Source organism: Protopterus annectens, chromosome 5.part0 (genome assembly GCF_019279795.1).
Source record: "Protopterus annectens isolate FY-2018-M chromosome 5.part0, PAN1.0, whole genome shotgun sequence".
Taxonomy (NCBI): Eukaryota; Metazoa; Chordata; order Ceratodontiformes; family Protopteridae; genus Protopterus; species Protopterus annectens.
This window is the reverse complement of record NC_056735.1, coordinates 46333131-46348636: the sequence shown is the minus strand read 5'-3', so window position 1 is coordinate 46348636 and position 15506 is coordinate 46333131. Positions and strand designations below refer to the sequence as shown.

Below are 15506 nucleotides of genomic sequence, written 5' to 3'. Positions count from 1 at the left end.
GCTAATACTGATCAGAGATGCCTTCCCTTTTTGGGATTTTGCTCTATCATGTAGTAGCTTCCTCCTTCTATTGTATAGTTTGTTTATGGCTGGGGTCCACCAGACAGGACGTCTGCCTTTGGAGGATTGGGTCTTGGTTTTATTTGGGATTGCATGATCCATACATTCCTGAAGGTGTTCATAGAATGCGTTTATAAAGGATTCTGCGGTCTGGGCCGTATTTTCCACAGGCCCGGAGGCTTTGAAGGATTCCACCTCGGTTTTGAGGAGTGTGAAATTTGCTTTAGAGAAGTTTTTCACTGTGATTTTCTGGGCAGGGGGTGGGGTCGAGATGTGAATATCCAGTGAGATTAGTTTATGGTCTCATCTTACCAGTGAGGGATACACTTCTGGTCTGGAGCATAGAGTCCCCATGTTGGTGATGATCAGGTCCAGTATATGTTTTCCCCTCTTGTGGGAGTGGCAACAAGTTGTTCCATAGCATTTGAGTTTATAAATTCTCTGAACCTTTGGGCTAGGGTGTTGGAGCTAGAGTAATGTTCCCAGTCTATGTTTGGGTAGTTGAAGTCGCCCAATATAATGGTGTTTGGAGAGACCTTCATATTTTCCAGTGTTCTCAGGAAGGCCGAGTGGGATTCCTGGGTTTAGGAGGGTGGTCTGTGGCAGGCTATAAACTGGAAGGCAGTTTTACCCACTGTTAGTTGCACATGGATAGTCTCTGATGCTTCGTGCTGTGCCACCAACCTAGAGGTGTGGGTATCTTTGACGAGTATTGATACTCCCCCTCCTTTTGTGGTTCGGTCCAAGTTTTGGGGCCGAAAAGCATGGTATGAGGTATAACCTGGTAGTGCTGAGGTGCTCTCGGGAGCCTTGAACCAGGTTTCTGTTACTGCACAGATATCGATGTTCTCCATGCTAAGGAGAGTTTCGAGTGCATGCATCTTGAGGTTTAGACTTCTGGCATTGAGTAGCATTACTCTTAGTTTCTTATCCCTTGTAATACCTATGGAGGTGGGTTTGTCTTTTGAGCCTTGCCTAAAAAAGGCACTGTGGGGGTAGCAAGAGCCTTTGCCAATATCCAAAGGCCCAGGGGTGACAGGTGCAAGCCGTCCCTAGCGAAGCATCGTGGCTTGTCAAGCATGTCATCCCAGGCTGACAGGCATTGGATCCCCTTTGAATGACACCAATACTTAAGCCAATTGTTGAAATTGATCATCTTGTCTTCATATTGTGGCATCATTCTTGGTGAGGGTAAGATGCTACTCAAGGTCAGGATCATATCGGCCTGGGCTACATGCTCAGAGAGCTCCTCTATGTCTCTCTTCATGTAGTCCAGGGAGGTACGTCTCAGGTCATTCACACCAGCATGGACAATGACTGAGTCATATTTGTACTTGCCTTTGAGTGACCTGAGTGCTTGTGTTATGTGACTGATCCTAGCGCCCGACAGGCAGCTCACCGTGATCTTCTCCTTGTTCAGCCCGGTGAGCGGGACGTCAGTGTGCCTGACAATAGAGTCACCTATTACAAGTGTATCAGGTGTGTTGTTTAGCCTTAAGGGCTGTGACTGTTCGGCACACTGGCTTTGTGAGCTGTGTGTTGCACGTGTTTTGTTTTTGGTAGGTTGCTTGGGTGTCTGCTTTGGAGGTCTCTGCTGCTTAGGCAGATTTTTATTTAGAGCCTCCGTGTATGTTTTTGTGTGTTTGTGTTTGGTTTGCTGTCGTGGTAGGTCTATGTGAGACTGGAATTGTAGTGAGTGTGGTTTCCTTCTCCTCCTGACTGGTTGCGCCAGTACTGAGTTGAGAGAGCTTAGCCTCCAGTTTGGCTATATGGTTGCATCTCTCACATGTGTTGGAATTTGTTGGGAGGAGGAGAGGGTTGTCTGTGTACATGAGGCAGTTGTAACATTGCCTCAAGATTCCCAGATTCACCAGCTGGTCCGGAGAGGAGATTGACAACTGACCTTTGGACATGCTGGAATAGTGTTGGGAATTTCTTTATAATTGAAAAAGGGGCCAATGGGGAGCAAGGTACTCAAGGGGAGTTTGTGAGGGTGTAGTTCTTTTAATTTTTTAGTGCTGCCTTAGGCAAGTGCCAGGTATCTTAAATGCAAAAACGACAAACAGTAACTTTCTTTCAAGTGAAACAAGGAAATAAGTACAGTAAGCAATGCAGATATCACTAGGGATCCACAGAAGCGCTGAAAAGCCGTGTTTTAGGTGGAATTAGCGTTTCAGGGAAATAACAAGCAAACAAACAACAAGCATACAAACAAAGCTAGATTCAGCAGACCTGGATCTAGTCTATGCTACAGAAACAAGGTGTACCAATTTCAGTAAGAAACCGTTCAAATATGCAGGCACTTACCATAAATGTAGATGTTCGAGTGTATTCACTGTTGCAGTCCAGGTTACCCTCCCGCCATCCCCCTGTCATTCTGGAGTTTTATCTTTCCTTCTGTATCTTCTACAACCTATGTGGTGTATTTGCTTGTAGATGAAGGTAACGTTTATATTGATGCATGTATATCTATATTGTCGGCTGCATGTTTTATACCCCTGACGACCTGACGTCATGGAAGAGGAGACAGCAACCGACGCAGTACCCAAGACTTTGGAATTCAGGCCGACTGAGGGCAACCTGCCAGCAGATTATCCAAATGTAATGACTGCAACAGTGAATACACTCGAACATCTACATTTATGGTAGGTGTACATAACTGTACTTTTCCGCATCTTTTTGTTAGCCAAGTAATATAAAGGAGATAGTTATCAAACTGACTGCATTAAAATATAATTTCTTCTTAAGTGGGTGAATTATTAAGTCCTCATGGATAACGTGTGTGGTGTATGCTGCTGTTTTCTTATGTACTGTAAACGTTATAGTACTTTAAGACTTAAGCCACTGCGTTTTGGTGACAGAACTGCCAACATTAGGTGCATAGAAGAGCCAAGACATCTGTCTGAACAACCACCTGAGAGCAGAAGTGAAGGACAGTTCTTGCTTCTCAAGTTTCTCACCACCAGACACTGGTTCTCGTTCTCAGGGTAGTTGTAAAAGGTCCACTAGCCTTTTTTTTTGTTGTAGAGAGACATGAGGCTTCCTGGGGGGGAAAAAACAGCTTAGACAACCAGTAAATTAACTCGAGCTCCATCATAGAAGACCATTTAATGAGAAACTTTTTTTGTGGTGTAAGTAGATGTTCTTCATTCCACATTGCTGCAGTCCTAACTATTGGGTAGTCCGCTGTCCAGTCGGCCCGAATACCAAAGTATATGGCTGACGTCGGTCAAGGCGCATCAGACTGACGTCAGTACGTCAGGGTACTAATGCGCATGACCGACGTCATATCCCCAGTCTTTTTTGCCGCATGGTCCGATGCAGAAGCAATTTTGCGAGTGCAGGTTGGCGTTCTGAAAGTTTCTGAAGTCAGAGTTTCAGACCGAATCAAAGTTGGCTAAGTACCCCGTTGGGGAATATTTTGGTTTTTTCTTGCCTCAGTATTTAACCGGATGTCAGAAAAAGTGAATAACTGTATTTCTTGTGGGAAACAGATACCTCATAGGGATTACCATACTTTGTGTATACCTTGTTTAGGGCCTGAGCACGACGTTGTTGGATGCGCTCTTGTGCTAGATTTAACAACGCACTATTAAGAGAAGGTTAGACTGTGCCAGGTTAGTTTTGGGAAGCGTTGTAATTATAAAATGCCGTCGGAGGCTCCGGCGCTTCCAAAAGCGCAAGGACAAAGCAGCAAAGCCTAGAATAGAAGAACCGACAGTCCCAGGCGTCGGATCTTTAGAAGGCTCAGTGGAGCGGAGGTTTTGCCAGGTGTTTCTTTGGAGTCTCAGGAGAGACTTTACTGTTACAGGATGTATCCTCGCAGGAAGTAGGCCAGGCTGAGGGGCTTCTCAGGTGGCTGTTCTTCCCTCTCTTCCTAAGGTGGTTAGAGCCTCCCTTCTGTTTCCAAGGCTTCTTTGAGAGGCAGGCCAAGTTTAACTTCAGTGGGGGTTTCTCCTAGTGCTTCAGGGTCTTTGCCTAAGAAACATATGCTTAAAATGGCAGAGGATTTGATTACTATGATTAGAGGTTCTATGCCCCTCCTGATAAGAGGCCTAGGGTGGAACCTGAGTTTGAGAGTTTTGAGCAATGTTCGAGGCTTCTGAGTCTTGGCTGAAGACTTGCAGGAGTATCCTCCTTATTCTGATTCTGATGTGGATGATTCTACTCCTTCAGCTTCTCCTCCTGAGGATTTTTCATTTTCAGAGACTCTGCATTCCATGAGGGAGCATTTTAAATGGGAAGGTCAAGATTTCTCTGATTCCAGGAAGAGGCTTAGGGAATTCTTGTTTTACCCCAGCATAGGCCTTTAGCTATACCTCCTGTTCTGAATGTGGTGGAAGATGTTTTTGCAGAGGCTTCCCTCAATCCTGATTCTTTGCCTCCTGCCCCAGTTAAACCGGATAGGTACTATAGGGTGCCTGAAGCTCATAAGTATCTTTTTAAGAGTCCTAGGGCAGACCCGGAAACTGTCTCTCAGGGGCCTAAAGGTGTGAAGGCCTCTGTTGTTAAAAATCCTGTTCCTCCTGATAAAGAGGCAAGGGCTTTGGATAGATGGGGAAAGAAAGTGTACACTTCTTCCACTTTGGCCATGAGGGCGTTGAATTGTCAGTTTCACATGTTAAAATATCAGAATTATCTCCTTTCACAATTGAAATCTAAGGTGGATGCTCTGGCAGAAGGTATTGAGTGTAAAGAGTTGCAGGATTTAGTTCATGTGTCTGAACAGGTGGGTAAACATTCCTTGCAATGTGGTTTTGATGCTGTGCAGGCCTCCTCGAGGGTGGCTGCCACTGGTTCTGTTCTTCGTAGGCATGCCTGGTTGAGAGATCAGAATTTAGCTGAGCATGTTAAAACAAGGATTTTGGATGCTCCTTTGCAGTCTGATGTGTTGTTTGGTTCGCCTGTGGAAGCAGTCTTAAAGAAAATGGAGGACAAGGCTAAGTCTATGCAAACTGTTAAGGATTTTTTGCAGGTGCAGCCTCCGAAGTTTAGTAGAAATTGGCCTACTAAGGGATGGACTTATCCTAATTATGATTCCCAGTCTAGGGGTAGGTCTAGACGTGGTAGGGGCAGAGCTCAAGGTTCTTTTAGGCCTAGGACAGGGAGTTCTCCTGCTCAGACTTCTGGTGAGGGCAGGGGTCAGTCCTTTCGTAAGCAGACCCAATGACCTGCCTTTTCAGCTGCCAGTACATTCTCGCCTGGCAGCTCCTTTGGGAGGAAGGCTGTCTCTTTTCAAAGAAAATTGGGATTTAATTACCCAAGACAGATGGGTTCTGGATATCATTCACCACGGTTACAGGTTTTATTTCCATACCATGCCTCCTTTCAAAGGCATGCCAGACATTCCTCCTCTACAAAGACAAGAGGCTCACAAGCAAATTTCTCTGTTGCTCCACATAGGGGCCATTCAGCCAGTTCCTGTGCCAGAAAGGGGCCTAGGATTTTATTCTCGCCTGTTCCTAGTACCGAAGAAGGGGAACACGTGGAGGCCAATTTTGGATTTATCTATCCTCAACACTTATCTGGACATTCCCAAGTTCAAAATGTTGACGTTACAACAGCTTTTACCTCTGCTGGGCAAGGATCACTGGATGGTAACTTTAGATCTCAAGGAAGCTTACCTTCATGTGCCTATAAGACTAAGTTGCAGGAAGTATCTGCGTTTTCGAGCTGGAAATTCTCATTATCAGTTCTCTGCATTGCCCTTTGACTGCGCCCAGAGTTTTCACAAAGGTTCTGGCTCCAGTGATAGCTTACTTCAGGCTAAAAGGAATTCAAATCTATCCTTACTTGGACGACTGCCTGATTCTAGCTCAAGAAAAGGAAGACCTTCTACAGCATTTGGATTATGTCATAGCAGTGCTAAGATGCCTAGGGTATTCTGTGAACGAAATAAAGTCCAGTCTAGTACCCTCTCAAGACATGTGCTTTCTGGGTGTGAGACTGAATACAGCAGCCCAGATGGCCTTTTTAACCCCGGACAAACAAAAGAATCTTTCCAGTTACTTCCATCAACTATCTCTTCAGTCCGGGCTGACTGCAAGGACAGTCCTTCAAGCCTTAGGGTTCATGGCATCTTGTATTCTGGTGCTTCCCAATGCCAAACTGCATATGAGGAAGCTGCAATGGTATCTCAAAAATGTATGGACACAGCACTGCCAGGATTTGGACACTGTCATTCAAATAATACCTTGCATTCAAAAGGAACTTTTGTGGTGGGCTCAGGAATGTCACCTAAACAAGGGACTCTCTGTGACCCGGCCAGAGGCGAGTCAGATTCTAACGACAGATGCCTCAGACATTGCTTGGGGAGCTCATCTAAATGGAAAGTGGATACAAGACAAGTGGCCTGCCAGACTACAGCATCTACATATCAACATGAAAGAGATGTTAGCAGTCCAGTTTGCATTAATGGCTTTCAAGGAGTTACTTCTTCCAGGGCAGGTGTTGATTCTAACAGACAACACAACTGTCATGTGGTACATCAACAAACAAGGGGAACACATTCTTACCCATTGTGCAGGCAAGCAATGATTTTATGGGAGACTGCGCTCAGCTTGCAACTAACTCTTCAGGCAAGGTTTCTGCCGGAGCACAGAACTCCTTAGCAGATGTGTTAAGCAGACAAATCATGGATCCCCACAGTGGAAACTGGATCTTCATGTATTTCAAAATTGACAGTGTCATGGGGAACTCCAGACATAGATCTGTTCGCTTCTCCACTAAACCACCAGCTGCCAAAGTTTTGCACAAAGAGGTTTCATCACACAGCTTGGAAAGTGGATGCTCTTTCTTTCAGTTGGAAAAATCTTCATGTGTATGCTTTTCCACCTCTGCCTCTTCTCCCAAAGGTGCTTCTAAAGGTCAGACAAGACAAGCCAAGGATGATTTTAATAGCTCCAGATTGGCCTCGGCAGCACTGGTACCCATTACTGAGGAAGTCTGGTAAGGAAGCCTCCATGGCCTTTACCCTTGATTCCACACCTGTTGTCTCAGAGGGACGGTCACCTGCTCAATGTCAAGCTTCAATCTCTTCATCTAACAGCCTGGCATATTCTGTTTTGAAAGACAGCAGGTCTCAACTTCCTCAACAAGTTTTAAATGTGATTATGGAAGCCAGAAGACCTAGTACAAGGAAAGTGTGCATGAAAAATGGAAGAGATTTTTATTTTGGAGTGCAGCAAACAATTTGGAGATTTCTGAGCCTAATTTGAGTGTGGCTCTTCAATATCTTACTGAGTTATTGGACAAAGGTTTGTCTTTCTCTTCCATTAAGATTCATGCTGCAGCAATTTCAGCTCACTATGATTGTGACCCACCATTGTTTTCGCATCCTTTGTTCAAGCAATTTCTTAGAGGGGCAAAGAATATAAGACGCCCACGTAGAGCTCCTACTCGTGCTTGGGATCACAATTTTGTGTTGGAGAAACTTACTCTACAACCTTTTGAGCCTGCGGCTACTGCTGAATTGAAATATTTGTCATGGAAGACTGTTTTTTTGTTGGCCATTACTTCTGCAAGAAGGGTTTCAGAGTTGCAGGCCCTTATGGCGATAGAGCCTTTTTTGATTTTTCATAAGGATAGGGTATCTTTACGTACTAATCCTTCCTTTATGCCTAAGGTGGTTTCTAGTGTGGCTTTAAACCAAACTATTCATTTGCCTACTTTTTATGCAGATCCCCAAAATAAAGGGGAAAAGATTTTGCACACTTTAGATGTACACAGGCAATTGCGTTATTATTTGAGCAGGACTAAGGATTTTAGGCAGTCTCAGCAGTTGTTTGTTTCTTTGCTTTGGGTTCAGGACAAGCCTGTGTCAAAACAAACTATTTCTAGGTGGATTGGGTTTTGCATTGCATTTTGTTATTCCCATCATGGCAAGGAGATTCCAGCTGGAATTAGGCCTCATTCCACTAGGGCTACTGCCACTTCTACAGCATTTCTAAGTGGGGTGGCCACTAAGGATATTTTGGAGGCAGCTACTTGGAGTTCAGTGCATACTTTCTCTAAGCATTATCACCTTCCTCTCTACTCTAAGTCTAGGGCTGGTTTTGCCACAGCTATTTTGCAAGGCATGTTGTCAGTTCCTGCTTCCTTATGATTTACCATCCTCCCTTACCTCTGCTTTGGGATTCTACCCAATAGTTAGGACTGCAGCAATGTGGAATGAAGAACATAGTACAGTTTTGTACCTACCATAAATGTAGATGTTCGAGGATCCACATTGCTGCAGTCCAATTTACCCTCCCTCCTTCCCCTCTGTTTAGGGGTGGTTGTGTAGGTGAGGTTATATTCTGGTAATTTTGTATATATTGTACATATTTTTGGTGCAGGTATGTTTGGAATTTTTGGTTTTGGCCTTAGCTTTTCAGGGTCTTCTGACATCTGGGGCAAGAAAAGACTGAGGATATGACGTCGGTCATGCGCATTAGTACCCTGACGTACTGACGTCAGTCTGATGCGCCTTGACCGACGTCAGCCATATACTTTGGTATTCGGGCCGACTGGACAGCGGACTACCCAATAGTTAGGACTGCAGCAATGTGGATCCTCGAACATCTACATTTATGGTAGGTACAAAACTGTACTTTATTTAACATAGAAAAGTTTATGAAGTAAAAATAGCTAGTTGAGTGACAGCTATACATTGCAGCAATACGATAACTTTATGAAATTTTTGTTTTTCAGATGTGTTGGAATTTGCTGGGAGGAGGAGAGGGTTGTCTGTGTACATGAGGCAGTTGTAACATTGCCTCAAGATTCCCAGATTCACCAGCTGGTCCGGAGAGGAGATTGACAACTGACCTTTGGACATGCTGGAATAGTGTTGGGAATTTCTTTATAATTGAAAAAGGGGCCAATGGGGAGCAAGGTATTCAAGGGGAGTTTGTGAGGGTGTAGTTCTTTTAAATTTTTAGTGCTGCCTTAGGCAAGTGCCAGGTATCTTAAATGCAAAAACGACAAACAGTAACTTTCTTTCAAGTGAAACAAGGAAATAAGTACAGTAAGCAATGCAGATATCACTAGGGATCCACAGAAGCGCTGAAAAGCCGTGTTTTAGGTGGAATTAGCGTTTCAGGGAAATAACAAGCAAACAAACAACAAGCATACAAACAAAGCTAGATTCAGCAGACCTGGATCTAGTCTATGCTACAGAAACAAGGTGTACCAATTTCAGTAAGAAACCGTTCAAATATGCAGGCACTTACCATAAATGTAGATGTTCGAGTGTATTCACTGTTGCAGTCCAGGTTACCCTCCCGCCATCCCCCTGTCATTCTGGAGTTTTATCTTTCCTTCTGTATCTTCTACAACCTATGTGGTGTATTTGCTTGTAGATGAAGGTAACGTTTATATTGATGCATGTATATCTATATTGTCGGCTGTATGTTTTATACCCCTGACGACCTGACGTCATGGAAGAGGAGACAGCAACCACGTACCCAAGACTTTGGAATTCAGGCCGACTGAGGGCAACCTGCCAGCAGATTACCCAAATGTAATGACTGCAACAGTGAATACACTCGAACATCTACATTTATGGTAGGTGTACATAACTGTACTTTTCCGCATTTTTTTGTTAGCCAAGTAATATAAAGGAGATAGTTATCAAACTGACTGCATTAAAATATAATTTCTTCTTAAGTGGGTGAATTATTAAGTCCTCATGGATAACGTCTGTGGTGTATGCTGCTGTTTTCTTATGTACTGTAAACGTTATAGTACTTTAAGACTTAAGCCACTGCGTTTTGGTGACAGAACTGCCAACATTAGGTGCATAGAAGAGCCAAGACATCTGTCTGAACAACCACCTGAGAGCAGAAGTGAAGGACAGTTCTTGCTTCTCAAGTTTCTCACCACCAGACACTGGTTCTCGTTCTCAGGGTAGTTGTAAAAGGTCCACTAGCCTTTTTTTTTGTTCTAGGGAGACATGAGGCTTCCTGGGGGGGAAAAAACAGCTTAGACAACCAGTAAATTAACTCGAGCTCCATCATAGAAGACCATTTAATGAGAAACTTTTTTTGTGGTGTAAGTAGTTATTTAACATAGAAAAGTTTATGAAGTAAAAATAGCTAGTTGAGTGACAGCTATACATTGCAGCAATACGATAACTTTATGAAATTTTTGTTTTTCAGATGTGAAGCCACTTAATTCCTGTTACATCGCAGTGTAGACTAGTGTGGATGTGTATCTCCTAAACTCATACTGACCAACACAGAAGAACAATATTGCAATATGACAAGATCAGAATTTGAAAGTACACTGAATATCCTGTGTCACAGCAAAGCATTATGGGAGGTCTTTGCCTAGAACAGCTCTTTAAAGTCAAGTTTAACTTACACTAGTGACATTTTTGGGGAGGTAAGTAACTAGTGCATATGTTTCTAATGAAATTTTTTTTTGTATGGTTCTTTTAACTGTTTGGATTTTTAAGGCATTACATGACCATGCTGTATATTTCACTCCCCACAACCACTTACCAAAGAAGAGATTAATATCACTTGCATAAGGGGAATTTGATTTTGTGGAGTGTAGTCCTGTAGAATGTAGAGGCTGTGTTAAAGAGCCTTGGGCCTAATACCCAATGTGGTTTTATGTGCACTTCATGGTCATGCCTGTTGATGATTGCTGGCAGTTTTTATTTCCAAGAAGGATTAAACAGATTTATTTGGGTGGCCTGGTATTTCTGGGACATACATACATATGACACTGAGTTTTTAATGTTTTGACATGTCTTCGTGATAGTGCTGATGGTTCTGTTTCTTTTGATGTCCTTCAAGAATGCAACTGCAGTCATAACATATGGGTTGTCCTGCCTCAGGCAGCCTTTCGGTCGGCCGGATTCCAAAGTCTGGGTCCGGCGTCGGCTGGTGTCGCCTCCTCTCCGACATCAGAATGGTTGGAGTATAAAGGCATCGGCCGACGCCATCTTCTTCAGTCTTTCTTGCCGCGCGGTGCCCGAAGCAGAAGCAGTTCGCAAGTGCCGGTCGGTCAGCTCCTGTGTTTTCAGTACCGAAGTCATCTAAAGCTAAGTACCCGTTGGGAACATTTTTCTTGCCTCAGCCGATGTCAGAACAAATTGAGAAAGTTAATAATTGTTTGTCTTGTGGTAAACAAATACCTCATAAGGACTTCCATTCTTATTGCCTCCCTTGCCTGGGCCCAGACCACGACGTCTCGGCCTGTGCTTGCTTTAATAAGCGCACTCTCAGGCGCCGGGCAGAATTTGCCGAAGACTTTTTCGGCGAATCTTTGGCTTATATCATGCCGTCGGAACAACCGACAACTCAATCTACCAAAAAAACGAAAGGACTGGGACCGACATCCTCGGCCCGCGTCCTCCACCGATACTCCTCCTAAACCCTCCGCGAGTGCTTCGGTCCCTTCGGAAGCAGTAATTCAACCGCTCCAGGCCGACGACACAGCGTTAACACGTCCTTCGGTCTCGGAGTCTACACCGGTGCGGTTGTTGATTTTCCTCCAGAAACCAAGTTCTGGATCTACCGACGCCATTCCTGTGGACAAGGTTACTCCTGCATGTGGGGTAGCTAGGCCTCCTGTATCCATGTCCATCAAGGCCTTTGCACGTGCTAAGGCCGCCAGCCAGGCCAAGGCCCATCCTAAACCTACTACCCAGGCCCCTTCTTCTGATAAACAGATCATGTCTCTTGCTGCAGATCTTATTTCTGTTATCAGGGGGTCTCACCCTCATCCAGACAGAGGTTCTCAGCCGCCTGCAGAGAAAAGGCCCAGAACTGAGCAGGCCGACAACCTCTCTTCAGATGAAGCCTCTGGGGATTCTGAGCATTCAGATACCAAAGAAGAATCCTTCCAGGCCTATGAGGACTCTGATGCTGAGGAATCAATTCCCTCTGCCTCTCCTCCAGAGGATTTTTCATTCGGTGAAGTCCTACACTCTATGAGGGAGCATTTTAAATGGCAGGGTCAGGAATTAATTCCCTCTGCCTCTCCTCCAGAGGATTTTTCATTCGGTGAAGTCCTACACTCTATGAGGGAGCATTTTAAATGGCAGGGTCAGGAATTCTCTGATTCCAGGAAAAGGCTACGTACCTTCCTCAAGCTACCCCAGCACAGACCTTTAGCTATCCCTCCAGTTATGGATGTCCTGGATGATGTTTTCTCCGACTCCAGTGCTAACCCTGATACTCTCCCTCCTGCTCCTGTCAAGCCAGACAGATATTATAGGGTCCCTGACACTCACAAACATCTCTTTAAGGCCCATTCTGTGGATCTAGAAACTATTTCACAGGGCCCCAAGGGAGTGGCTACTTCCACAGCCAAGAATCCACTGCCAGCGGATAGGGAAGCTAGGTCCCTGAAGAGATGGGGTAAAAAAGTTTATACCTCTACCACCCTAGCCATGAGGTCACTTAACTGCCTTTTTCATAAGTTTCAGTACCAGGAATTTTCACTGGATGATTTGCAGAAAAAGCTAGCCTCTCCTGAGCCTATTGATAGAAAGGCAAGGCATTGCAGGATCTAGTACATAACACTCAGCAGGTTAGCAATCATTTTCTTCAGTGTGGTTATGATGCATTGGAGGCTTCATGCAGGGCAGCTATGACTGGGGCTGTTATACATAGACATGCTTGGTTAAAAGAACAGCCACTACCAGACCATGTTAAAGTAAAGTTACTTGATGCACCTCTGGAAAAACAGAAGCTTTTTGGTGCTAATGCACAAGATGTGTTGAAGTCCATTGAGGAAAAAGCTAAATCAGTACAGACAGTCAAAGATTTCCTCCAGGTTCAGCCTCCCAGATTCAGCAGGAATTGGCCTTCAAAGAATTGGTCCTTTCCAGACACTGATAAGTTTCAAAGGGGAAAAAAACAGGCGTGCCCGAGGTAGAGGGCAATACCGAGGCTCCTACAGGGGCCGCCAATGGCAACCACCAAATCAAAGAAGTGGCGCAGGCAGTTCAGCTGCACCACAAGGACAACCACAATGACTTGACTTTCATACCGTCTACAAAGGCTCAAAGAGAAGCACCTTTGGGCGGAAAATTTTCCTTATTCTCAAAAAACTGGCATATCCTAAACCAAGGACAAATGGATTCTGGATTTAATAGACAAAGGTTACAGATTCCACTTCCATACTTTACCAATAAGACAAGGCATGCCAAACCTGCCACTTCATCAAAGGGCAGAGGCACTCATTCAAGTTTCAAAGCTGTTAAATATAAAAGCAATAGAAAAGGTCCCTCCACAGGAACAAGGCCAGGGATTTTATTCAAGACTGTTCCTTGTTCCAAGAAAGGAAAACAAATGGAGGCCTATACTGGACTTGTCTACTCTAAATACTTATCTCATTGTGCCAAAGTTCAAAATGCTGACGTTGCAGCAACTCCTTCCCATGCTGGGCAAGGGGTCTTGGCTGGTCACTCTGGACCTCAAGGAGGCATACCTGCATGTCCCAATCAGACAAAGCTGCAGAAGATACCTCAGATTTCTTGCAGGGACAGAGCATTATCAATTCTCAGCATTGCCGTTTGGCTTATCTACTGCGCCCAGAGTGTTCACGAAATGTCTGGCATCAGTAGTGGCACACTGCAGACTCCAGGGGATTCAAATATACCCCTACCTGGACGACTGCCTGATACAAGCAGACAACAAGCAAACCTTGATAGCAAACTTGGACTATGTCATTCAATTACTACAGGCCTTGGGATACACGGTCAACATTCAGAAATCAAGACTTCTGCCATCCCAACAGATTATTTTCCTAGGAGCCTAACTGGACACAAAAACACAAATGGCTTATCTCACAGAGGAAAAACAACAGCAGTTACCAGAGTACTTCAAAGGCCTAGTAAAGCTCTCCCAGCTGACTGCAAGGAAAATCCTGCAGGCCCTGGGGTTCATGGCATCTTGCATTCTTCTGATACCTTTGGCAAGACTTCATATGAGAAAGCTGCAATGGTACTTAAAAAGCTTATGGTCCCAACACAGCCAAAGCCTAGAGGATGTAATCCCACTCATTCCATGTCTACAAAGAGAATTTTTGTGGTGGGCTCAAACAAGTCAGTTAAACAAAGGCATGTCTTTCAACAAACCTCAAGCAGGTCAAATGATTACAACAGATGCCTCAGACCATGGATGGGGGGCGCACATGGAGGGCAGATGCATTTAAGGTCAATGGACACCAAGGGAAAGGCATCTGCACATAAACCAAAAAGAGATGTTGGCAGTGATACATGCAATCGAGACTTTCGAAAAATCACTTCAACAAGGACATTTACTAATGAGGACAGACAACACCACTGTTATGTGGTATATAAACAAGCAGGGAGGCACTCATTCTTATTCCCTCTGCAGACTAACAATGATTCTCTGGGAAAAATCCCTAAGTCTGAAGATACATCTGCAATCCCAGTTTGTGCCAGGCAAGGACAATGTACTGGCGGACAAGCTGTGCAGAAATTTCTTGGATCCACACGAATGGATGCTGCATCCTCACATTTTCTCACAAATAACAAGGACATGGGGAAGACCGGACATAGATCTCTTTGCTTCTCACATGAATCATCACCTGGAAAAGTTCTGTACAAGGACCCACCATCCTCTAGCCTGGAAAACGGATGCTCTCTCCTTCAGCTGGAATTCCCTAACAATTTATGCATTCCCTCCTCTACCACTGCTGACCAAGGTGATACTGAAGATCAAAGCAGAACAACCAACAGGCATTTTGATAGCTCCAGACTGGCCAAGGCAGCACTGGTACCCATTGCTGTTGAGCATAACTCGGACCAAACAGTGGCCTCTGCCCCTATGGCCTCTGCTTCTAACACAACACAATTACAGGACTGTTCATCAAAACCTGAATCATTGCATCTGACAGCCTGGAGGTTACCATAACTCCTTCCGATATCTCTCTTTCCAAAAAAGTTCAAGAGATCTTACTGGAAGCACGCAGACCTTCCACCAGAAAAACCTATTCAGCCAAGTGGAAGAGATTCATCATCTGGAATGCTAACAGGGGTCAGGATACAACAGTATTGAGTATACCTCAGATATTGGAATACTTGGCAGAAATGTTTCATACTGGTCTCTCATATTCTTCCTTAAAGATTCATGCCTCAGCAATCTCAGCAAAATACAACTGTGATCCACCTGTGTTTTCGCATCCTTTGCTAAGACTGTTCCTAAGAGGGATAAAGAATATCAAACCTCCCAGGAAACCGCCAGTACCTGCATGGGACCTCAATTTCGTCTTGGAAAAATTAACTCTTCCTCCCTTTGAACCAGCAGCAACTTCAGAAATGCAATTTCTCTCATGGAAAACTGTTTTCCTATTGGCAATCACATCAGCAAGAAGAGTCTCGGAGATACAGGCACTCATGGCAGTACCTCCTTTTCTCATTTTTCATCAGGACAGAGTCTCTCTAAGAACCAATCCTTCATTCATGCCAAAAGTAATTTCCA

The 15506-nt window shown here is 44.4% G+C and overlaps 1 protein-coding gene across 3 annotated transcripts in view; it reads left to right on the top strand.

The window, feature by feature from the left end:
• The window catches only part of BCL9 (BCL9 transcription coactivator), a 1690791-nt gene that overhangs the window by 495853 nt on the left and 1179432 nt on the right, over positions 1-15506 (top strand). For all 3 annotated transcript variants that reach the window (XM_044072112.1, XM_044072109.1, XM_044072110.1), the window contains exon 2: positions 10200-10425. The gene's annotated coding sequence lies outside the window, so the exon portion shown is untranslated. The remainder of the gene's footprint in view (positions 1-10199; positions 10426-15506) is intronic.